The sequence below is a fragment of the Erythrolamprus reginae genome, chromosome 2, assembly GCF_031021105.1.
Source record: "Erythrolamprus reginae isolate rEryReg1 chromosome 2, rEryReg1.hap1, whole genome shotgun sequence".
Lineage (NCBI taxonomy): Eukaryota > Metazoa > Chordata > Lepidosauria > Squamata > Dipsadidae > Erythrolamprus > Erythrolamprus reginae.
In genome coordinates this window covers 68,473,087-68,498,959 of record NC_091951.1, presented here as the reverse complement: position 1 = coordinate 68,498,959, position 25,873 = coordinate 68,473,087, and the positions used below count along the sequence as shown (strand labels likewise).

The 25,873-nt window shown below is 37.2% G+C and overlaps 1 protein-coding gene across 2 annotated transcripts in view; it reads right to left on the bottom strand.

The window, feature by feature from the left end:
• Positions 1-25,873, bottom strand: part of GRM7 (glutamate metabotropic receptor 7) — a 553,799-nt gene that overhangs the window by 512,513 nt on the left and 15,413 nt on the right. The window contains exon 1 of one of the 2 annotated variants that reach the window (XM_070738272.1): positions 19,421-19,479. The exons of the other annotated variant lie outside the window; for it this stretch is intronic. The gene's annotated coding sequence lies outside the window, so the exon portion shown is untranslated. Of the gene's footprint in view, positions 1-19,420; positions 19,480-25,873 lie in introns of those variants that run through there. 2 annotated transcript variants of the gene reach the window in all.

Below are 25,873 nucleotides of genomic sequence, written 5' to 3'. Positions count from 1 at the left end.
GCTGCCTGGCTTTGTGATTTTGGCTGGGGGGGGGAGTTAGGAAGGTCCTACTCCCCCCCCCAGCCAAAAATTCAAAGCCTATCTGCTGGATACGGGCGATGAGTGAGACAGAGCGGCGCGGAAGCCTCTTGCAGCAGCTGCCACAGCCACCGGCTTCGGCGCCGCTCGTCCCGCTCATCGCCCGTATCCAGCAGATAGGCTTTGAGTTTTTGGCTGCGGGGGGGAGAAGTAGGACCTTCCTAAGTCCTCCCCCCAGCCAAAAACTCAAAGCCTATCTGCTGGATACGGGCGATGAGTGGGACAGAGCGGCGCGGAAGCCTCTTGCAGCAGCTGCCACAGCCACCGGCTTCGGCACCGCTCGTCCCGCTCATCGCCCGTATCCAGCAGATAGGCTTTGAGTTTTTGGCTGGGGGGGGAGAAGTAGGACCTTCCTAACTCCCCCCCAGCCAAAATCACAAAGCCAGGCAGCCCCCAGCCGCCAAAGGAGCCTCCTGATTCTCCCCGCCCTGCCGACGCCCCACCCTATCCTGCATAATGTCCTCTGCCAGGAGGGCAGCGGCGCCACGGACCGGCTGGAAAACCCCAACGGCCTGGTCCCGGTCCGCGGACCGGCGGTTGGGGACCTCTGCTTTACAGTATATAAAAAATAAGAATGGGAAACAATTGAGTAAGAATGCCTGAATGAGAGCTGCACTGACTTGTCTTAATACTCCAAAGTGCTCCTATGAAAATATTGTATTTGTCTACCTCTGTTTAAAAGGCTTGGGCTTAACCCTGACAAGACTGAGTGGCTGTGGGTATTGCCTCCAAAAGACTATATTGACTGTCCATCCATGGTTTGGAAGGGGGAGAAATTGCTCCCCTCAGAACAGATTCACAGTCTGGGTATCCTCCTAGATTTGCAGCTAAGATTAGACCAGTGTTTCTCAAATAGTGGGGTGGGCCCCCCGGGGGGGGGGCACAGAGCAAAGCCAGAGGGGGCACATGAACTGTTTGTATTGTAAATAGATTTTAAAACTGTTTTTAGAGATTTTACTACTATTGATGTTTTGTATTTTTGTTATGAGCCGCCTAGAGTCTCTAGGGAGTCGGGTGACATAGACGTTGAAGAAAGAAAGAAAGAAAGAAAGAAAGAAAGAAAGAAGGAAGGAAGGAAGGAAGGAAGGAAGGAGGGGAGGGAGGGAAGGGAAGGAAGGAAAGAGAGAGAGAGAAAGGAATGAAGGAAAGAGAGAGAAAGAAAGAAAGAAAGAAAGAAAGAAAGAAAGAAAGAAAGAAAGAAAGAAAGAAAGAAAGAAAGAAAGAAGAAATGGTTGGCTTCAGGTCCCATTTACATATCCTTAAGATAGTAAAGCATGATGGGCTAGAGAATTCTGAGTGTTGAAATCCAGATATTTTAAGATTGGGAAACACTGGTCTAGTGGGATGAAATCTCAATGTAACTTATTTTTTAAAAAATGATTTGGGGATATATTGGTTCCTGAATTCCAACTGATTGAATGAAGGGAAGCCAAAGCCCTGAATGTATAAGCTCCGCTGTCAGAATAACAGACTTTCCAGGAAAGCCTTAGGCCTTCTACCATTCTGTGCAAATAACTGAACAAATCTACTCAGTTTGTTGTTTTCCTTGTTTGTTTACAAAGTATATAGGCCACTTTACGTAACAACTCTGGGTGGTTTGTAAGATGGAATATAAATACAGAAAACTGTCTCAAAAGGAAAAGAAAAGCAGCAATCACTTAGAAAACTTTTTTAAAAAGGCGGTCCAGTGCTCCCTCTAATGTGGGGTCTGGAGACTGAATCAGATTTTAAGGCTTTTTAAAATAGGACCAAGGTAAACATTTTTGTTATTAAGTAAACTTGTTGAAAAGCCTCTGTGAAAATCAGAGCACTGCATTTCCACATTTTCCAGATCATGGTACTGGACCAGAATAGCACTGAACCAGAATATCTCCGAGACCGCCTCCTGCCGCACGAATCCCAGCGACCGATTAGGTCCCACAGAGTGGGCCTTCTCCGGGTCCCGTCAACTAAACAATGTTGGTTGGCGGGCCCCAGGGGAAGAGCCTTCTCTGTGGCGGCACCGACTCTCTGGAACCAACTCCCCCCAGAGATTAGAACTGCCCCTACTCTTCCTGCCTTCCGTAAACTCCTTAAAACCCACCTTTGCCGTCAGGCATGGGGGAATTGAAACACCTCCCCGGGCATGTTCAATTTATATATGGTATGCTTGTGTGTGTGTCTGTTAGTATATGGGGTTCTTTTAAATCTTTAAATATTTTAAAGTTATTTGGATTATTTATGATTTGTTCTATCTTGTTGTGAGCTGCCCCGAGTCTTCGGAGAGGGGCGGCATACAAATCTAAATAATAAATAAATAAATAAATAAATAAACATTCTGCCAGATGTGGTAAGAAAGCTTTGTGTCCATCTCGCCATACTTGAAAGGGTAAAATGAAGCCATTGAGATAATGGGATCATACATTTCATGTTCATTTTTCACCCTGGAAAGCTTCCACACCACCATTCAAATGCCTTCTGTGTACAAAACAGAGACAAATGCACACTGGCCAACCCAAATGATCTGGTTGGCAAGCTAATGTCATATATCTCTCCATTGTCATTGAACATGGAGTCCCAGACTCTGTAAGACAGTACGTAAAAACAAACCAAATATGCTGTGGTAACACAACGGAGCTACACTTCTAAGCCTCTGTTCTCAGGAGAAACTTAATCTGTGTCAGTATGACGTTTAGTCAGTAAATTCCCCCAGGACCAAGCATTTCAAGAGAGTCACAGTGTTCAGACCTGGTTTACTATTAAATATAACAGCTGGTTTTTTCAAAGATTTCTAAATGTATTATATTAGATTGTATTACGAAGCTATTTGCCTGATTGAGGCAGCTGGGGATAGATGTGCGTGAATAAATGCCCATCTCTAGCATTAAATTAGTCTCAATCCTGCTTTAGGTAAAAATAAAACACTGCTAAAAGTGTGACTTGATTTACAACTCAATTCATTTCTTGTCCATCTGACCCAGCTCAACTGTTTCAGTGGTCCTTCCTCCCAAATGAAATACAGGTGGTCCTCGACTTAAAACCATAATTGTGGCCAGAATTGCTATTGTAAGACTTGCAGTTGTAAATAAAGGCATCAAGTAACTGGGCCCAGGTTTTGGACATTTTTGGGGTAGTCATTAAGCAAATACTTCAGCCATGTGCACCAAGACAAATTCCCTGTGTGTCCAATCACACATGGCCAATAAAATTCTATTCTGTTTTGTTCTGTTCTGTTCCATTCAACAAATGCCACATTAATTAAATGAATCATTTTACTCCAATGGTAGTCTTTTACTATAAACCAGAAGTAAACTTTTGAAACTAGCAAAAAGTGTCACGAATCATGGTCATGTGACTGCTGGACACTAAATTGTCAAAAAGGTGAGCTGGTTGCCCATCACTGAAAATGCAATCATATGACCATGGGTTTCTGTATCATAATTTTAAAAGTGGTTTAGAAGTAAATATGAGAAGATCCATACTTCTTATGCAACTGGTCATTAAGTCAATATAGAGTCAAATACACTCATAAAAATTGTTATTACACAAGGCAGAATAGACAACTTAATGTCCTTGTCATGATTTCAGTTCAGTTCAAGTCCCACTAACCTACCATATCCAATATATCAAAAACAAAACTAAATTCCACATCACCTCAACCATGGGTGTTACCTACTCAGAGCATATGCACTTTTATTGCTGGTTGAAAATCAGTTTCGCCTTTTTCCTGTATCCTTCACATAGATCTGAAATATTTGCTTAAGCTGTTTACAGGCATATCAAATAAATCTTATTCTTCTGATAAGTGCGCAAGATATGTCTTGTTAAAAATGGTGAACTTGTTTGAATCCTATTTGTGAATACCAGGATTTATATTGAAATAAATTAGTCACTTGACACGCTAAAAGACATTGTAACCTAAATATCTACAATTCAAAAGCTGTTGATGATCAAGAGACTTCTGACTGACTTTTCATATGGGACTTTACCTTTAAGCATATTCAGATAAGACTTCCTTCTCTACCTATTTAATTTCATTAGAGTGGCTCTAATCACTGAACACATCCTTGTCTAACCCATATGCATGCACACCCACCTCCCATTAATGAAGAAAGACAGAATGCATTGTATTCTGTTCATCTTTTCCTTTCTACTCTTTTCTTGCTCAATCTCTTTTTCTCATACACGTTAAAATATCAGACCAGGATAGAGCATGAATGGATTCTTCTCATTTAACCACCTAGCCAATATCATTAAATGGTAAGGGGAAATTCTTTTCAAAGAGAGGTGAGGATAACTTTTAGTTACGATGTAGCAAAATGGGAAACAGAGCATTTTCTGTGCTGCAATTCAGCCCCGTGGTTTTAAGGCAAGGGTAGGATGTATTTTTCCAGCTAAGAAAAGATTTTAAAAAACTGGGTGAAAGCAGGACAAATAAGTAAAGTGAAGGAGAATATCTCCCCGGTAGTTAGATGTTAGTTAATAAAAATATCATTAATTCAATAATATTAATGTTTAGGGTTCAGGGTTCTGGAGGTCAAGTTCAAAACCTGTAGGGGCCATATTCTGTAATTCCTATATAAGGGAAGATTTTATCAAACATATAGATTATTAAATCAAGTTGTCTTGACTGCAAAGAAAGCTGTATAATGATAGAGAGATGCATGCAGTGAAAAAAAAGTCAACTTGCTTGTATCAAATAGTATAATAAAAACCAATTGTATCTAATTGGTGTGGGAAGAAATATCCATTGGGATCAGTTCCAAGCTAAGAGAAAGACACTGGAAACATGGAGGGTGATTGGAAAGATGTTCAATGATGAAGTAGAGCCACATGGGTTCTGGGCAGCTGATAAAATGGAATTCAGAGGCGGCAGGGGGTGGTGGTGGTGGTGTTATATCTTCTCTTGGGATTTGCACTTGAGATTCCTGTTCCTGTGCAATAACATGTATTTTGTTGTTGCTAGTACTCCTAAGGAGCCATGTAAGGGTTATATAGAGGTCCTAGTTGGTTCTATAGGCAAAGTACAAATCTTAGATGTTAGAGCTAAGTTTGGTTGAAGTTTGGACTGCTCTGAGGGTGATGCAGTGAAGGGATGTGTACTGAGAGAGTGTTGGATAATTCCTATTGTAGCTCAATGGCTTTCATCCTGTTTTGACTCTTGGGTGAGGGTTATGAATACTTGCTTATCTAGATACTTGTCTTTTTTCAATAAACTATCTCTTAAATGCTGACATCTGCAGTGGGTTATTAAGGAAAGTGGGGATTGCTTCCTGCCTCTCCATTTCTCCCTTTGAGAAATATAATGTGCCTTTTTAAATATTCCTCAAAATATTTCATTATTCTAGGAGGGGGTAGGTACTTTCCTCAACAGTAGAATAGTGACATCTCCAGAAAGCTGGACTTTCTCTTAAAATGCATGCAATGCATATGCTCAGAGGGGCAAAAATAGTGCTCTGTTTTTATTTTGATTGCCAAAGTAACTCTGCTTTTGCCTCTTTTAACTTTTGTATTAGCCATATGGATCTTTTCTTCACTGATGGTGGGGGGGAGACAGAACAGGACTAGACATTTGTTTCTGATCCCCATCACAGCCTTGTTTTGACAACTACACAAAGCAATGCAATCTCACTTGTCATCAGCAGCCCATCTTTTCCTTTCAAGCTGAATATTTGTGATATTAGTCTAATAGTCCTCTGCCACCTGAAATATATACCAAGCCGTTTCTGACTTTTAAGAATTCTTTACAAGGAGTCCAGATGAATCACGTAAGATAAGTCTGAATCCTTCAATCAGGCCTGCTTATCCTTGCTTGCTAAATGTTTGAGCGTTTATGACAAATCAGGCCCAATTCATTTTTCCTGGATTCAGTAAATGCCAATTTGAATTATCGTTCCATTTGCTGAAAGCAGAGATGCGACAGAAGGCTATCTTAAAACAAGAGATGCTTTGTGCATGCACAGAGCAGTTAAAAGTCATGATTTGATAGCAGACTCATTTCAATAGCAAATAGACTTGCTTGAAAAGCAAATGTGTTGCATCATTTTGATTGACAGCAAGCTTAACCCTTTTAATCTTCTTTATGGACTATTATCCTCCTGGCACTTGAGCTAGTAAAACACTTATGTTTTCTTAATCACTCAACTGGAATATTTCATCATAAACAACTTCTCTCTCCTCTTCAAATAAATTTTCCTACTACAAATGAAAAATATTGTTAAAAGCACTTCCTCTTGGTTTATATACACATCAAAAACAGAGCAGGTATATTGGCTTAGCAAATAGTAGCAAAAAAAATCTGTGTCCCAATCATGAAATATGGCATTTTATTTTTCTTCTGGATTGGAATTTGATGGGGGAAAACCTGTTCTCTATCTTTGGATAGTTGTATACATGAACACAGTAAATTATTAATTCAAATTTCAGTTCACTCATAAACTCACTGCATTTAATGAATCTCAACCATTTATTAGGATAGGATGAAAAAATTCCATGCAAATTAATAAGGAGAGCCAACAGCATCAGACCAAAGACCTAATTAAAGAGTCTTTGGTCTAATGTTATTCAGGCAAATAGCTTTACGGGGATGATGATTTCATTGATTTCTTTGACTATGTCACAAAAGTGTTGGATGAAGTTGGTACCATGGATATTGCCTATCTGGACTTCAGCAAAGCCTTTGATATGGTTCCACATAAAGAGCTGATAGATAAATTAGTGAAGATTGGACTTAATCCCTGGATAGTTCAATGGATTTGCAGCTGGCTGAAGTGTAGACATCAGAGAGTTATTGTTAATGGGGAGTATTCTGAGCAGAGACAGGTTACAAGCGGTGTGCCACAAGGGTTTGTTCTGGTCCTATTCTTTTTAATATATTTGTTAGTGACATAGGGGAAGTTTGGTAGGGAAGGTTTGCCTATTTGCCGATGACTCTAAAGTGTGCAATAGGTTTGATATTCCTGGAGGCATCTGTAATATGGTAAATTGTTTAGCTTTACTAGATAAATGGTCAAAGCAATGGAAACTGAAGTTTAATGTTTCCAAACGTAAAATAATGCACTTAGGGAAAAGGAATCCTCAATCTGAGTATTGCATTGGCAGTTCTGTGTTAGCAAAAACTTCAGAAGAGAAGGATTTAGGGGTAGTGATTTTTGACAGTGTCAAAATGGGTGAACAGTAACTGAATTTAAACATGCCTGGGATAAACATATATCCATCTTAAGATAAAATACAGGAAATAGTATAAGGGCAGACTAGATGGACCATGAGGTGTTTTTCTGCCATCAATCTTCTATGTTTCTATCTTCCAGCAGGACCTGGCACCTGCCCACACTGCAAAAGCACTAAAACCTAGTTCAATGACCATAGGATTACTGTGCTTCATGGCCAGAAAACTTGCCTGAGCTGAACCCCATAGAGAATCTATGGGGCATTGCCAAGAGAAAGCTGAGAGACATGAGACCGAACAGTGCAGAAGAGCTGAAGGCCACTATTGAAGCATCCTGGTCTTCCATAACACCTCACCAATGCCACAGGCTGAGAACTTCTATGTCATGCTGTATTGAGGCAGTAATTGCTGCAAAAGGAGCCCAAACAAAGTACTGAGTATATATGCATGCTTATACTTTTCAGAGGTCCAATATTTTTCTATGTATAATCCTTTTTTTATTTATTGCATGTAAAATTCTAATTTTCTGAGATGGGAGATTTGGGGTTTTCACGAGATATACGCCATAATCATCACAATTATGACAAATCATGGCTTGAACTATCTTGCCTTGCATGTAATGAGTCTCTCATATATTATGTTTCATCTTTTAAGTTGCATTACTGAAATAAATGAACTTTTGCACGATATTCTATTTTTTCAAATTTTACTTGTAGTTGTAAAGAGTGAGTTGAGCAGTCAACGGTGGGATAGAGAAGGGGAAGATTCATTCAGGAAGTAAGGAGGCTAGAACTATACCGTCTAAGCAGTTTACAGAGCCAGCATCTTTCTCCCAACAAACTGGATGTTCATTTTACTGATCTTGGATTAACCTGACAGTGGGCAGAGTTAACCTGAGATATTGCATTCTAAGCATTGCATCACCATGGCTCGCTATTAATTTTTTGATATTGGTTGGATGATAAACTTTCATGTGATCCCCAAAATTAAGTTATTTGCAGTATCTCTGTATGAAACTGCTTTAAATGAACCACTGTAGTTCATTTACGTCTTTAGACTTTTTTACAGCTACAGGTGATTTTCTTGTAAGTGGATCAGTGACATATAACCTGCTCCAAACTGAATATGTTCTTATTTCATAACTAAGGGGCAGCGACATTTATACCCAGATGAAATACCTTTACTAGCTGGAATCACCTTGGGAGCTTTCCCGTTCTCATTCAAGAAGATTGAGCATTGATTCTGATTATTTGCTTTTCACCTTCTGAAATTGTTTTGAAAGTAACAGCTTTTCAGCTTCACGTGTCTTAATATTCATCTCCCCTTTTATAGCAAGATAAATTATCATGCATTCTAATATATTTTTGATCACCTAATAATACGGGTACGGATTCAGCTCCAGTGATCTTAGAAGCCGATGTCTTTGAAGAACTTGAACGATTAAAGATAAATAAGGCAATGGGTCCAGATGGCATCCACCCCAGAGTTCTTAAAGAACTCAGATCTGTCATTACTACCCCCCTGACTGATTTGTTTAACCAATCCTTGTTAACAGGAGAAGTTCCTGAGGATTGGAGAATGGCCAGTGTTGTGCCGATTCACAAGAAGGGCAGTAGAGAAGAAGCTTGCAACTACAGGCCAGTTAGCTTGACATCAGTTGTAGTTAAAATGATGGAGACTCTACTCCAAAAGAGGATAAATCAGCACCTAAAAAACAATAACTTATTGGACCCAAATCAGCATGGCTTTACTGAAGGCAAATCATGTCAGACTAATCTCATTGATTTCTTCGACTATGTCACAAAGGTGTTGGATCAAGGTGGTGCCGTGGATATTGCCTATCTGGACTTCAGCAAAGCCTTTGATATGGTTCCACATAAAGAGCTGATAGATAAATTAGTGAAGATTGGACTTAATCCCTGGATAGTTCAATGGATTTGCAGCTGGCTGGAGCATAGACATCAGAGAGTTATTGTTAATGGCGAGTATTCTGAGCAGAGTCAGGTTACAAGCGGTGTGCCACAAGGGTCTGTTCTGGGTCCTATTCTTTTTAATATGTTTGTGAATGACATAGGGGAAGGTTTGGTAGGGAAAGTTTGCCTATTTGCCGATGACTTTAAAGTGTGCAATAGGGTTGATATTCCTGGAGGGGTCTGTAATATGGTAAATGATTTAGCTTTACTAGATAAATGGTCAAAGCAATGGAAACTGCAGTTTAATGTTTCCAAATGTAAAATAATGCACTTGGGGAAAAGGAATCCTCAATCTGAGTATTGTATTGGCAGTTCTGTGTTAGCAAATACTTCAAAAGAAAAGGATTTAGGGGTAATGATTTCTGACAGTCTCAAAATGGGTGAACAGTGCAGTCAGGCGGTAGGGAAAGCAAGTAGGATGCTTGGCTGCATAGCTAGAGGTATAACAAGCAGGAAGAGGGAGATTATGATCCCGCTATATAGAATGCTGGTGAGACCACATTTGGAATACTGTGTTCAGTTCTGGAGACCTCACCTACAAAAAGATATTGACAAAATTGAACGGGTCCAAAGAGGGGCTACAAGAATGGTGGAAGGTCTTAAGCATAAAACGTATCAGAAAAGACTTAATGAACTCAATCTGTATAGTCTGGAGGACAGAAGGAAAAGGGGGGACATGATCGAAACATTTAAATATATTAAAGGGTTAAATAAGGTCCAGGAGGGAAGTGTTTTTAATAGGAAAGTGAACACAAGAACAAGGGGACACAATCTGAAGTTAGTTGGGGGAAAGATCAAAAGCAACATGAGAAAATATTATTTTACTGAAAGAGTAGTAGATCCTTGGAACAAACTTCCAGTACATGTGGTAGATAAATCCAAAGTAACTGAATTTAAACATGCCTGGGATAAACATATATCCATCCTAAGATAAAATACAGAAAATAGTATAAGGGCAGACTAGATGGACCATGAGGTCTTTTTCTGCCGTCAGACTTCTATGTTTCTATGTTTCTACTTCATAAGCTGTAATGTTTCATTTATCTTCCCTGATCTTTCATTCTTCAGTTACCTCTCAGTTTTACTTGCTACTTCTGTCTCTATTGCTTCAATAGAACACTCTTTTTGACTTTCTCGATATCTTTTTAATACAGTACCTCCCCATTCATGTATATTTTGTACATATATTGTAGCACAAAGAAGACCTTTAGGTCTATACATATATTTTTGGGGAAAACTTTATAATTTTATTTAATCCCTAAGTCACTTTGGGCAAAGAAAACCACTAGATCATTTTTTAAAAGCACTTTTGAAAACCTTGTCAGTTCCAAAGGTTGGATGGAAGGATATTCTAAGAAACCAAAAATATCTCTGGATATCCAACACTAATTACAAGATTGCCTAACTCATATGATAAATAAATCTTAAAGTAAACTCATCTAAATCCATGAGAATGCCTATGGGTTTTCAACATGCCTGAATATGTATACATCCATTTCAACTTTCTTTATAATATTAGCACCTGGTCCAAAATAGTATTCAAAATTGTTATCATTATATAATTAGCATTAAGGAAAGTGATCTTCAAAGACACAACTCTTGAACTGTACTTTATGTCAGAGCTCATTCTATTGTGAAAGTTAGCATCATTAATCAATGTGTCATACTAAATTAATGGAATGACAGCAAAGTATTTCCATGGTACTCTGTTTTAACCTGACTGAGAACTGAAGTTCACATATCCTACAGTTTTAGACAGTTCACATCAGGCTGAACGTCACTCTTTTCAATTTGTATTTGTAGGGACAAAGTGCCCAGGTATAGAATGTGTATTAAGTCTGTTCTCTAGTACTTCAAACAAAAGTAGATTTTGCAATGTCATCCTACTTACATCTATTTAGAAACCACTATCACTGAATGCAGTAAGGCTAACTTTCAATAATTGCCTAAGTATACAGCCTGAATCCTATTTAAACATGGTTCACATTGCTTTCAATGGAATTCAATTTCAAGCTTTCATGGTCAGGATTTGCATTGGGGTGTTTTGAAATCATTTCACTTTTTATTCTATTCACTTACACATCCTCATGAAGTGTGAAGATCAGAATAAAATCAGCCTGAAACTAAATATATTAATATTTATTCTGCTTTTATATTGTGTACATGATAAAAATGTAATTTTCCCCTGGAGTTATTAGCGGGGTGCTTCTTTCTCTTTCCCAATCTTTTTGGAAAGTTCTAATCTGAAATTCACTTGGATGTATTTTATACCTTTAGACCAAGATGATACAAGCATTTATGTAGCCACTAATAAATTGTAAGACATCAGGGTATACACATGTTGACTTTTGTAGAATTTGCATTAGCACTGATTTATAAATTCAATAGTGAGGTTCATTAGAATGCAGAAAGTCAAGGGATCTTTGTTAAACTAGGGCATTTAGATGATGGCTGGTTGAGCAAGTGTGCATTGGGCAAAGTCTTTTCTATTTTAATGCCAGGAAATTAAAAATATTTTAATGAATTCCACTTGCAAACATCTATCAAAGCTTTGGAAAAAGGTCAATACTTAAAAGATGATATTTCAATGTGCCAGTGCCATTTGCCTTGTCACTTTGTAATTACTAGAAAAGATTCTCCATATCACGAAAGCAAAATAATCACAGGGCTTTTAATATCACCACTATAATTGTCAATAAATTTTATGTTCAGGGGAAATTATCATGCTATTTAAATGGTATAATAACCACAGTGTCCAGAGAATATTGCCTAGACTGCTTGCATCAGAAGAGTTTTCGAATAATAAGTAACATTTCTTAGATACATCACTAGAGTATCAATACTCACCTGAATTTCATTGCCAAGTATGGACTGCTTCACTACCTGAACAACTGGGGGTGCCCCCCTCAATGTTCTTTTCTACTCTAAGACTGAGAACTTGACAAATGGTAAGACTTCCTCTGTGTTGTTAGATGACTCATCTGAAATAACTTGGTTAATTTCTCCATGGGGCATTCACAGTAGCAGCTTTTGAACAGCACAGTACCAAGTCTACTAAGGAGTTATTTGAGGCACAAATTACTAGGTTCATATGTGAAAGTTCAGTTAAACCGATTTATTGCTACAACTATGCACAAGAATCTTCTCGACAAATGGTCAGTACCTGCTGAGAGTTAGATAAACATGAATGGCACTCAAGGATGGTTGGATTTAGTTTACCTGTGGCTACATAGGGCTCTAGGCTGATCCCTCTTTTTACTCCACATCCAAGTTCACCTGATCTGATCTTTTCCTGGAGAAAATGTTCTGTTTCCCATATTATCGCTTGTAGATCACTATCAACAATTAATTAGGTTTTGTGCCTAACATAGAACTAGAACTCATGATCTCCTAGTTTCTAGCTTGATGCTTTAACCACTACACATAACTGGATCTCTTGATTGGTTCTATGGTCTAGCACAGTGTTTCCCAACCTTGGCAACTTGAAGATATTTGGACTTCAACTCCCAGAATTCCCCAGCCAGCAAATGCTGGCTGTGGAATTCTGGGAGTTGAAGTCCAGATATCTCCAAGTTGTCAAGGTTGGGAAACACTGCTCTAGCATATTCCCTATTTCTTCTGGCACAAATATGGGAAGTGTATAGTTATTTCTTAAACCTAGAGAATTACCACCTTACAACTGGAGATAAGGCAGCTATGGCTTCATCCCTTTCTTTTCCTTAGAAAATCTTATAAAGATAAACAAATGGTACAATCCAGTGGGGAGAGGGGTTGTCATTAAAAAAGGGGAATTTAAGAATTAAGTCCTCTGATCTGCTGGCTATCAATGTTTGGATAGGGCCATTCATCTTGAATAGAAAGCAAATGAAACTTGTTATACCATACTATAAGCTAACTAATGGATTTTATTGAGGTCAAGAATAAACACTTTTACTTGGATTTTTCTCCTAATTATTTTTTAAAAATAGCTTTTTTGTTCTTTGTATTACTTATAAAACAATTCATGAATATTGATTAGTTTGTGTCATAAAACAAATTGGACACAATTTGTATACATTTTAGGTACTTTTACTACTTCTTTTTTCCGGCTATCTAATACATAATCTCTAGGGAAACATATGGTTTCTGTCTCTGACAATTTGTCCTAAACTGTATATGTCCTTTTTTCCTCTCTTTATTATATAGGGATACCTTGATAGCCAGATTGGGAAAAAAATTATATTAATTTTTATTACAATGTTCTTTGAATTCCTTATGTGGTGAATCACACTTGGATAATGAAGTATTCTGTTCTATTCTGTTCCTTCCATTTCATTTTGTCCCACCCCATGCCACCCCACCCCACCCTACCCTATTTCATTCCATTCATTATGATTCCCTGTGCCACTGAATAGTATGTAGGCTATTATTGTGTTATTAAATAAAAACACACACCAGGAAAGCTATTTTATATCAAACTGAATCATTGGCCACTAGATCAGCACTTTGTATTCTGGCAGTTCTTCAGATAGACTTCAGACTTTTTTGATCCCATTAGGGATCCCAGGGAGGGAAGTGAGGTATTCTGCATTCAAATTAAGGGTCCTTATTTGTGTAAACAATATTTATAAAAATAATACCTAGGGAGCGAGATAGTTCTTTATTTATGGAACTAGAGACACACTCACACACTTATGCAAATGAAGATAAAGAAGTGCGCTTTTAATTATAGCAATCTAATTTATTTCCTTCAAATAATTACTATGGATACAAAGAACAATCTTGATGCATACATTGCACTCAAAAAGTTTGAACATTGTATAAACATTTTAGTGCTGGCTTGGTTAAAAAGTGCTATTGCTAACATGTTGTAAGCCGCCCTGAGTCTAAGGAGAAGGGCGGCATAAAAATTGAATGAATGAACGAACGAACGAACGAACGAACGAACAAACAAACAAACAAACAAACAAACAAACAAACAAACAAACATTTTAGTGTACCATTCTTCTTTGTTGCATTTCATAAATGCACAACTGTAGCCAGATGCTTGAAGCCTTTTCTAAAACAGCACAAACGCTGAAATTGTAAAGTTTTTAGAAAGCTACACAAGTGTTTTACTATTATAGTTCCACAACATTTAGTACAAAGCTTGGAGAAAAGATATATGGCAAAAGATTAGATATATTTTATTACACGGGCTTCCTAGATAAATGTAAAAGAAGGTAATCTCTAAGACAATTAAATGGGTCAATAAAAATCAGGCAAAAATAGGGAAGGATAATTGCTAAATTCACTGTTTAGCTTTTTAAAAAGCTTTAGATAGAATAGTTTGATTAAATTCAGCCAACTGAGGAAATACTTTTGTCACTTTTTCTTCATGTACACCCTTTTTGATGTACTCCCTACTGTTAGGCCAATGCTGAATATTCAGTGTTCCTTTAGTATGGTCTCCACAGAATTATTTAATTTTTAAAAGATGCCACATCTATGATATATGCATAGTATATAGAATACATATGGTATATACTATGGAATATGGAGTATGTATGTATGTATGTATATAACATATTTTTTGCTGAATTGAAAATGAAGGGAGACTAGTATAGATCTATTTCGAGGTTGTTTCCTCTCAACAGCTAGCCATACCCTTATTGGGATTTGATCCTGCAGCGTCTAAATTAATCTCTAGGCTACAGGATCTCATCCTTTCAGCTTTGTACCAGGAAAGTGTTATATGTTTTTTCTGTCAAATCATACATACATACATAATCTTTTCTGTCGAATCACCCTGGTATACCCAATATGGGAAGGAGCATATTGCTTCATTTTTGCCTCTTGGCCCCTCCAGGGGCTTTCCAGTCAGTTAATTATTTTATATCTGACAAACTATATTCTATACGTGTAACATAGTTTTGCTGATAAAAAATAGTATAGATCTATTTTGAGCTATTTAGCTCTCATCAGCTAGCTTATACCAGGGAAGAGTTATATAACTCTTCCCTGGTACAAGCTGAGACAGGAGGAGAACCTGTGGCCTAAATGTTAAAAGCCACTGGCATATAGGCAGACTCCCCAGGTTCAAATCCTGGTAGGGGTATGGCTAGCTGATGAGAGCTAAATAGCTTGAAATAGATCTATACTAGTCTCCCTTTATTTTCATTAACAGCAAAAATCTATTACATACATACATGCATACACATACAAACACATACACACACACACACACACACACACACAAACAATTTTGTGAAAATATTCACAAAATTGAACATTTGTTTTGACTCATAAAAAAATATGAAGGTCATACTGCCATTTTATACAGAGAAGACAAGAATTTTCCCCAGGTTTTCTGCATGGCAGGCATTCAATTGGCTGTTTTACTTAGTACATCTTGCATTTAATCTACAATACAATGTTATGTACAATGTTATCTTTCAGCATTAAGAAAATATGTATTCTCTGTCTTGGTTCTTTGTTCTTTCCAGACATATGAATATCTCCTATCCTTTACACTCTCTAGAAGTTTTCTTAAGACCTGGCTTACTTCCTTGGCTTGGAATTAAGGTGTTTATGGAGTATCTTGAAGATCCCCCCCCCCAGTGCTATCTCTGTGTTCTTGCCTAAGCAACCATGGTTTTTTCCCTTAATTATATATTATTTTAAGAAAAGAGTGAGCCAATGTCTATTTGGAGTCATGTAGCTTTGAATGAATGAATGAATGAATGAACGAATGAATGAATGAATGAATGAATGAGGTTTCTTTAGATTTAACTTAGTGTGCCATGTGAACCAGCCATTAATAAATTTAAATAACTTAAAATAAGTATTATTACTTTAAAGAATTAATAATTAAGAAAAGTAACTTATCTCAATCTATAAAAGAGTATTTTAAGTAATTTTATTATCGTTTACAATTGTAGGAATAAAAAACATGAAAAATATAAAAGCAAAGAAATAAAAAGTGCAGAGAAAAAAAAGAGAAAACAAATTATTTACTTCTCCCTTCCACAGAAGTCCAAACAACTTCAGTAACTCATCACACTCTCTGATATTTTAGTAAAAGATCTTTTGTTCCCACATCTCATTTTTTTAATAATAGAAAATTGATAAAATCCCATCATTCAGTCTATTACGAGGTATCAGAAATAATAATATATTCTAGGAGCAAACAGAAATAATAACATATTTTACTTTGTAATAAAATAAATCCACTTTATATTCCTTTCTTTTCCTTTTAACATAACTTACTACTGTGTCTAAAAATGCAGCCAAAGAAATATCTATCCATATCTTATGGAATTCTTTATTGGCCAAGTGTGATTGGACACACAAGGAATTAGTCCTTGCTGCATATGCTCTCAATGTACATAAAAGAAAAGATACGTTCATCAAGAATCATAAGGTACAACACTTAATAATTGTCATAGGATATGCCATGAGCAATGAGGAAACAATCAATATTAATATAAATTGTAAGGATACAAGTAACAAGTTAGTCAAACTGTTATAAATGGGAGGAGATGGGTGATAGAAATGACAGTGGTGCAGGAATTATTTGTTTAGCAGAGTGATGGCATTTGGGGGAAAAACTTTTCTTTTGTCTAGTTGTCTTGGTGCACACTGCTCTATAGCATTATTTTGAGGGTAGGGGTTGAAACAATTTATGTCCAGGAGGTGAGGAGTCAGTAAATATTTTCATGGCCCTCTTTTTGACTCATGCAGTATACAGGTCCTTCAAAGTCTGTGTCTGTCTTGTTGGGTTGCAGAACCAAACCAGACAGTTAAAGTAACCCAACAAGACAGACACAGACTTTGAAGGAATACGGTAATCAGAATTGCAGAAAAAACAATTACTGCCAACCTGCCTTCCATTGAGGACCTGTATACTGCATGAGTCAAAAAGAGGGCCATGAAAATATTTACTGACTCCTCACCTCCTGGACATAAATTGTTTCAACCCCTACCCTCAAAATAAATCTCTAAAGAAAACTTTAAATCTCATCACTCAGTCCTAGTTGAGAAAGGCATGTTCATTAAGAGCTACCATAGATGTATACATATGCATTTAAACCTTGATTAAATAAATCCACTTTATATTCTTCCTGTTTACTTTTTTAAAAGCCTGATGCCTAATTTCTTCAAATAATGTTTATTTCTTATCATTTACCTCCTTGCAAAAACTCCTTTACTATTGTAAAATTTCTTTTATAAATCTAAGAGAAAAAATATCCAACTTCTTTTGCTTTATTATATGTATGTTCACTTTAATTATGAAAACAACATCCACTCTCATTGCATTGTGGAATTTATTTCCACATTATTCTTATAGTCTGACATTTTAAAATCTATTTTCATATCCATATTTGAGTTAACTTCAGTCTTTTTCATTCAATAAAATCTGTTTCTCTTTTGTATCTTTTTTTAAATCCATTTTTATGATAGCAGACAATATTAAGAATAATTTCTGAGTCTTGTCCCATTGTATTGCTCCCTTGTATGAATAAGTCTCTTCTATAATTGTAAACTTTCTTCTCTTTAGTCAACCTTCCAAGTCCCTACTTATCAAGGTGGTTTTTTTTTCCCTCCTGGAAGGATTTCTTACAAAATACTTTTAAAATGTATGTATAAATATTTTACATTATGTGTGGGTATAAATTTTTTAAAGCCTGTAGAAAAATAGTCTTTCAATTCCATCTGGTTTTTAAATCTGTTAATAACTTTCCAAAATCAACATTCTAGTCACACATTTGCTGCTTATTCAAAAATAAAATATTTTCTTTTTCCAGGCCTTAAACTTACATAAAAACTTTTTCCATCAAGAACAGAAAAAAACTCATAAGGTATAATGAAATTTGCCCTTCTGAAGATCCTTAATGCCCCAAAAGCCATTAACAAACAATCCCCTAAGGTTATTAAAGACAGGAAACCTCTGTTTGATGGTGTCAAACTGATGCTTAGGCAAGATGACTTTTTTCTGACTCCCAGAGATCTAAAACTCTCCAGAAACCACTTTCATGGAAAGCTTCTTTATGGAGCAATTGTGGGCAATCCTGGTTCCCTTATTACTCCAGAGAGGAAATCTTTGATCCGATTAATTCACTGGCTGCATTTTCTGGTTGTGACCACCAACTCCATTCTCCGTGGAACCATCTTTGGTTCGACCTTGCTTCCCCAGAAGTCCCCAAATATATAATAGAAAATCTTGAATATGATTGAATATGATTATTAAGAGTACTGCTAAAGTGTTATTGAACTGCATTGTAACTGAAAGATAAAAGGATTACTGTAAATGTATAACTGGAAAGTTATTTTTATACTAGCATGGTACAGCAATTTGAAGGAAATAAATAATAAGTTACTCTTTTATAAAAGCATTTAATGTACTAATAAGATACGATGCTCTTTCTGTTTCAGACTAATCACAAAATGTATTAAGTCAAACAATGCATGATGACTTGGTAAAATTATCCTGGAAAACAGGTACATGCACCCAAGGCCAGGCTACAATACAGTTAAATAGGAACATCCACCCAGGGCGAAACCACTAGTTGGCAAGATAAGATATTTGTTACTATGAAGAAAATGTCATGTTGACCCCTTAGAGCAGTGGTAGGGAATCTTTTTTCTCGGGTGCTTAAAGCACATGTGTGAGTGCTATTGCATATGCATGAGTGCCCTCAATGCCTGGGATGACAAAATTGCCCCCCCCAGAAGCCCTCTGGAGGCCTAAAACGGCCCATTATCCAAACTCTGGTGTGCCCAGTAGGCTCAGTTTTCACCCTCCCCAAGCTCCAGAGGCAAAAATGCTCAAAAATCCAAGTAAAAGTGTTTATTCTTGACCTCAATAAAATCCATTAGTTAGCTTATAGTATGGTATAACAAGTTTCATTTGCTTTCTATTCAAGATGAATGAACTTGTTCCCATATTGAAACAGTGGCTCAGTTCACAGACTGAACAAAGTTCAGCTTAATGTGTGTGAAGAGCTTACATGAATAAACCCAACGTTGTTCGTTAATTGGCTATAATTATAGTTACAGATATAAAAGAAGCCAATAAGAGAAGTCAGAAAGGAAAGGAAACAATACATTTTGTTTGTGAGTTGTAACAACTATAAAACTGACATTTAGAGCATCAAGGGAGAAACTAAAACTGTAATGCATACAGAAAGAAATATCAGACAAAAGATGATTAAAAGGTAACTTTTATATTGCCTCATTTCCATTTAAAAAGTTAGCAGTATACCTGATGAATAAAAACAGCTGCTCCTGGTGGATTACAAAACAAATCTTCTAAGCATCCATTAGCAACACAACCTATTGTTTCTTTCAAAACAACATCACATCCTTACTGCCGACAATCCACAAACCTTTGTTTCATGCATCAAAATTCCCAAAATAGCTCTTTCTTTTACAAGTCTAGCATAACAGTATAAACCTTAGTGCCTGTTCCACACATCCAAACATTTGAGGTTAACCAAGTATACCAAATTAGCATCTCAATACTCAGTTCATACTTTGTGTTTGCTTTCAAACTCTTTCTATTGAAGTAATTTGGTTTATGCAAATTCCATTAAGCCATGAAACTTAGTTTACAAATCATAGAGGCCTGAGTTTGCACCTCATGCTTTCACCAAAATCTAAACAAACGAACAAATAAAGAAATAAATGAATACATTTCACCAATAACTTAGACAATTCACTGGCATCCATAATAAATCATGATTGTGTTAAAAAGTCACACAGTCGCATAATCAAAGAAAGGCTATGATTATATATATATATATATAATTGATTTGACACAAAATGTAACCCTTCACTGGTACAGAGCTGAAAGGATTGGATACTGTAGCCTAGAGGTTAATTCTCTGCCTTACAAGGCAAAGGTTGCAGGTTCAAGTCCCAGTGAGGGTAGGCTAGCTGATGAGGCCAAAATAAGGCCGAAATAGATCTATCCTAGTCTCCCTTAATTTTCAAATTCAGCAAAAAAAAACATGTGACACATACAGATAGAACTGTCGGCTATCAATAAAATTAAGTGCCTTGGAAATGGCCCTGGGTTGGGCCAAGAGGCAAAAAAGGAGCTGTGATGTTCCTGCAATACACCAGGGTGATTCGACACAAAAATATGTAACCCTTTCCCTGGTGCAGAGCTGAAGGGATTGGATACTGTAGCCTAGAGGATAATTCTCTGCCTTACAAGGCAAAGGTTGCAGGTTCAAGTCCCAGTGGATATGGCTAGCTGATGAGGCCAAAATAAGGCCGAAATAGATCTATCCTAGTCTCCCTTAATTTTCAAATTCAGCAAAAAAAAAAAAAAAGTGACATATATATACATATACATATTTGTTTTCGTAGATTTTCACGGGTGTATGTATGTAGATTGTTCTGAGTTCGGGTTTTGCCCCATGTAATATTTTGAGTGTCTATGCGACGTTTCGGTGAAATCACATTCACCATCATCAGGCTGAAGTTTCAAGCTTTGTGCTGTTGTAAATATGGAATCAATATTTACAATGGCATGAAGCTTGAAACTTCAGCCTGATGATGGTGAATGTGATTTCACCGAAACGCTGCATAGCCACTCAAAATATTACACGGGGCAAAACCCAACTGAGAACAATCTATATACATATTTATATATACATATATATATATATAATTATGATGGCTGATGAAAGAATGTAAATCAATATTGACAAGGGTGGCTTCCACTTACCTTTGCCACCGGTTCATGTCGTGATACTTTGTGGGTGTGCATGCACATTCAGTTATGCAGTTTGACTTCCGTGCAGTAGTTGGAATTGACCCAAAACACAGCTGAGGAGCTGATCAGCTGTGCTTCAGGCAAATAAATAAAGGTCAGTTTAAACCCAGGGGTAGGTGGGAGGGACCTTTTACAAATTCAAAACAGTAAAAAAAATATTGCCAAACATTCTGAAAAAGGATGGTGACACCTACAGATCCTTATCAGCACCAACCAACCCAGATCCGTGATACCATCATCCTGTCACCAGTGGATTGCTAACAGTTTGGATAATCTGGTCCAAACCAGGAGGAACCTTTCCCCACCTCTGGTATCAAAATATTTTCTTGCCTCCATGTCTGGCAGAGGACCATAGGTTCACCCTATATACAAAATAAGTGGAATCTGAAGGTGATTAGAACATCAGATTACAAGGTTATATTACGTTTTTCCACAAATCTTTTAAAGTTCATTTACCAAATTCTTTTCCCACTCATCACCTCAGATAAACAGATGAGAATGAGACATTCATACAGGAGCAAATGACTGTAAAATTGGGACAGGTGAAATGCCACACTAGAATTTTTAAAAAAGTATTGAAGAGGAAGGAGGTACTTGGTGTAATTTCCTCATTACCTGCTTTGGGAAATTGGTGTCAATAGGTTCTGTCCCCAGGAAGCACACAACCACACAAGCAGTTTAAAGCAAGACTTTTACTAATAATCAGTAAAGAATTCATACACTAAGTTACAGTCCTAGTTGGCAAACAACCCACTACTAATTAACTTCATTAGCAGTTGGTATTAGTTCAAAGAAGTTCCAAACAATGATAAGCCAATTAAATCCACTTGTCTTATGGAGCTTCTTCAGCTTGGCAAACTTTCTAGAGTTCAGTCTCTGATAACAAGACGTCCACAGAAAAACACAAAACAAGTATCACAAAAACAAACTCTGATCAAGACTGATTTTTCCAAAGTTATTCTCTGCAGCTTCCCAGCTGCATCAACTCTTCTTAAATAGACTAAGGGAGAGGAGTGGCCAATTAGCCTCAAGTCTTACTCCCAAGTAGACCTTCTCGGAAGTAGACCTTTCTGCCTCTTGGCAGCCCTATGTGTTCTTGCATTCAGGAAAGGAGTAGTAGCCCTTCCTTTCTCAGGCCTGCCAAGAGGCACTGAAGGTTCCAAAGTCCCAGGCTGCACAAGTGGTGGATGGGCCACAATGCAATAACTGGGGCTTTCAAACTTAGTTAAAAGAAAAATCCTTGATTCTCCGATCAAGAAGCAAAGCTCTAATGATAGAAAATTGGCAATGCAGTGGAATTTGTTCCTATTGTAATTTATTTATGCACATTTATGGATTAAAATTTGAATTTCACAAAAATAGATGTGACTATTTAGTGCAAATGTAAATGTCAAGATTGAACCACTTTGTTATTTTCAAAGCTAATGCTTTTCAACTTGCCAATGAACTGAAGAGAGGGAGATGGAATGTGGAGAATATATCCAGAGATCGTGAGAGCTTGGAGCCAGCAAGGTCACGACTTCAGGTACTTGAGAAAGAGATGGACTGTTCTCATAACAAAATACCATCTTGTAATTGAACAAAATGGGAAGAAGGAGAAGGAGAAAAGATTGTTTAACTAAGCAAGCATTTGTACAGGAAACCAGAGCTCGTTTCGTTTCTTTGGTACCAAAATATATATCCAATAAAGTTTTACTTTTGTGAATTCAATTCTCCTGAGAATGTTTCCTTTTGGGGTGGGTGTCCTTAACTGGAGAGTTGACAGCAAAAACAATGCCTCAGATGTACAAAAAATAGCTTTCATTTCACAATTACTTGGTATATTAATGTTTTTATCAAATAGATTAAGGGAAGTGAATAAAGCCTGGGAAATAGCCCCTTGTCAGCTAGTAGGAATGTTCCTTTACCACCAGCTTATCATATTTTAGGAATCAAGGGCTTGGCAGCATAAGGAAGCAACAGCCAACAACTGAATGACCAGACATCAACACCTCTATCAATATCTAAAAGTTACACACAACAGGCACCATATAAATACCACACATGGAGTAGACCAAAGAATACATTATGCTGGAGAATAGTTCCCTAAGATGGGTTCCAGCATGAGTCCAAAAGCTCAGAATGCTAAACCTCTGGTCTTGGGGTTTAACCCAGATGCAACATTTTCCTGGGACAGATGTATTTGTCTTAATTTATGAAATAAATTAATATTCAACCATTGAAATGTGAAAAGTTTTCATTGAAACAATTCAGTAGTGGGTTCTAAATCCCATTGCTACTGTTTCGCATGCTTGCTTACATGTGCACATGACACTTCTGTGCATGCGCAGAAGCTTCTACCCAGGTACAAAAACAGTCTGGGTGGGTGGGAAGAGCCTCCCACCACCGCTACCAGTTTGCTGAACCAGGAGCAACCCACCGCTGAAACAATTGCTATGAATGTCCATGGTTGCATTTGAGAGACCTTTTTTTTTTTTTAATCCTTTTAAGTCCTTTTGGAAAGTTCTTGTAGAATTGAAGAGTTGTGTGGAAGACAATCCTGGTCTACACTACTAGAGATGTCAGAAATTATGACATAATGAAAGACAAGTTCATGAAGATATATAGTTGGCAGTTGTTCTCCTTCCAGCATTCATATGCCTCAAGTGGTCTGAACAAAAATGCTTCAAGCCAGTTGAAATATATTGTGCACCTCTTCTGTCTTTTCAGTGTAATTAATTTCTTTTGGAGAAAAGGTAAAAAAGAAGAATGGAAGGAAAACACAAAAGTGTTACAAGCATTAATCTGGCCCTCTTAAAAACAAAAACCCTAATCTCTCTTATGTGACAAAAGACTTAGGTGGAAACAACCATAACATATGCTCCTTTGTTTGCTTGCTTTATTTACTTCCTTGTATCAGTTTCTGCGAGATCTCTTCACAAAGAAATAAAGATCTCAAATCAGATGTCTGCGTTCAGTTTACCAGTGTAATCTCCTGAGAAGAGGGAGGAAAATGTAATATTATTTGCAGTTCTATTTTATGATTCATTTAAAGAGTCTTTTTAGTTTGAAAACTATGGGTGGGGTGGGGGACAAAAATCTGGCTTATCTTTCTTGCTTCAAAATGACAAGTTTACTAGTCGTCACTTCACCTGGGGATCAAGCTTTTTCTTGGTTTTAAGAACATAAATTTTCTGGAGGCCTCAAAAGACTTTTACAAAGAAGTTGGTGGGATTGAATCTAATACGTAGGCAGGACCAGCAGAAATATATTTTTCTAAAACATATTATGCAGCATGTCTTTCAGCATCAAGCAACAACAAAATGAAATTTTAGCACACAGTTTTGGGTACCACATGAAAACACACTATGCACCTTTCCATTTGACATCCTTTTAAGTCTTAGAGCTTAAGTAACCGATGTTATACATTATTCATTTTCTAATTCAGCTAAATTATTCATCTCTGCTTGGGTCCTTCTTTGTGGTAGAATTTTAACTGAGTTCATAAGGAGTATAAATGTGCCAAAAAAACCCCACCACCCCACCCCACCACCCTACTCAATTCCCCCTGGTGCTGATAACTAGGAAGACATTTTGACCCTTGTCAGGGAGTTTTTTTGTGTATAGCATGCTTTTTTATTCCATTTCTTCCCCTGCAATGCACTTTTGGATATCCAGGTCAATTAAAGAATAAATATAACTTATTAATCTTGTATGACAGATATTAAAAGCTGTTATTTCACTTCAGGGTTTGAGTGGGAAAAAATTACCTCAAGAAAACAGAAGTTAATTTTATCTTGCCATTTATCAACATAATTCATTTTTCAGTAATTAGCAAGCTACTGCCCTAGACAATATCCTGCCAGACACAAGGTTATACTTCAAAGTTATGTTGTCCATGTTGTTTTACATAGGAAACATTGTTCTGTGAGACCAACCTTTGCAATTAGTGGTTTCATCATTAATCAGAATTTCTTATGCTTACCTTCTCCTGTGAACAGACTATCCCATTCATAGTCCTAGATCAAGGAACAACAAATCTCACAATTGCAGAAATTCCAGTGGAATCACATTCATTAATGATCATCTGTTCAAGGCATATTTCAATGCAATCCAAGAATAACCAGATAAGGTTACCATTTTTCCTTTTAAGATTGTCCCAATTCCTACATGCCCCAAATTTTTCCTGGCATAAAAATATAATGGAGGTGAGGGAAGTAAGAACAATTGTTTGTGAATGGTAGCAAACTGTCACAATCATTACAAGAACAAGATTAAAATACAGTGGTACCTCGACTTACAAACTTAATTCGTTCCCTGACCAGGTTCTTAAGTAGAAAAATTTGTAAGAAGAAGCAATTTTCCCCATAGGAATCAGTGTAAAAGCAAATAATGCATGTGATTGGGGAAACCACAGGGAGGGTGAAGGCCCTGTTTCCTCCCAGGAGATTCCTAGAGAGGCCCCACGGAGGCTTCTCCCCACCTTTTCCAGCCCTGTTTCCTCCCAGGAGATTCCTAGAGAAGCCCCACAGAGGCTTCTGCCTGCCTTTTCTGATTACAGTTTTGGAGGTTCAGGTTTGTAAGTGAAAAATGATTCTTGAGAAGTGACAAAAAAATCTTGAACACCCGGTTCTTATCAAGAAAAGTTCGTAAGTAGAAGGGTTCTTAGGTGTTCTGTCGAGCTCTCTGGTAGAATCCTCCCAAAAATTCACAGGTACAAATTTCAGACACACACACGTTTGAAAATTCAAAACTATGTTCTTTATAATGAAAATTAACTTAAACTAAGCCCTCTTTTGGTATAGCAAAGAGCACTGGTCTCCAAACAAACTGGTAATTTATACAAGTCCCTTCTCAGTTCTGTGATACTTAGCTTGCAGCTGTGAGGCAATTCACAGTCCTTCTTTCACAAAGTGAAACACACTTTGCTCTGGTTTAGTTTCAAAGCGGGGA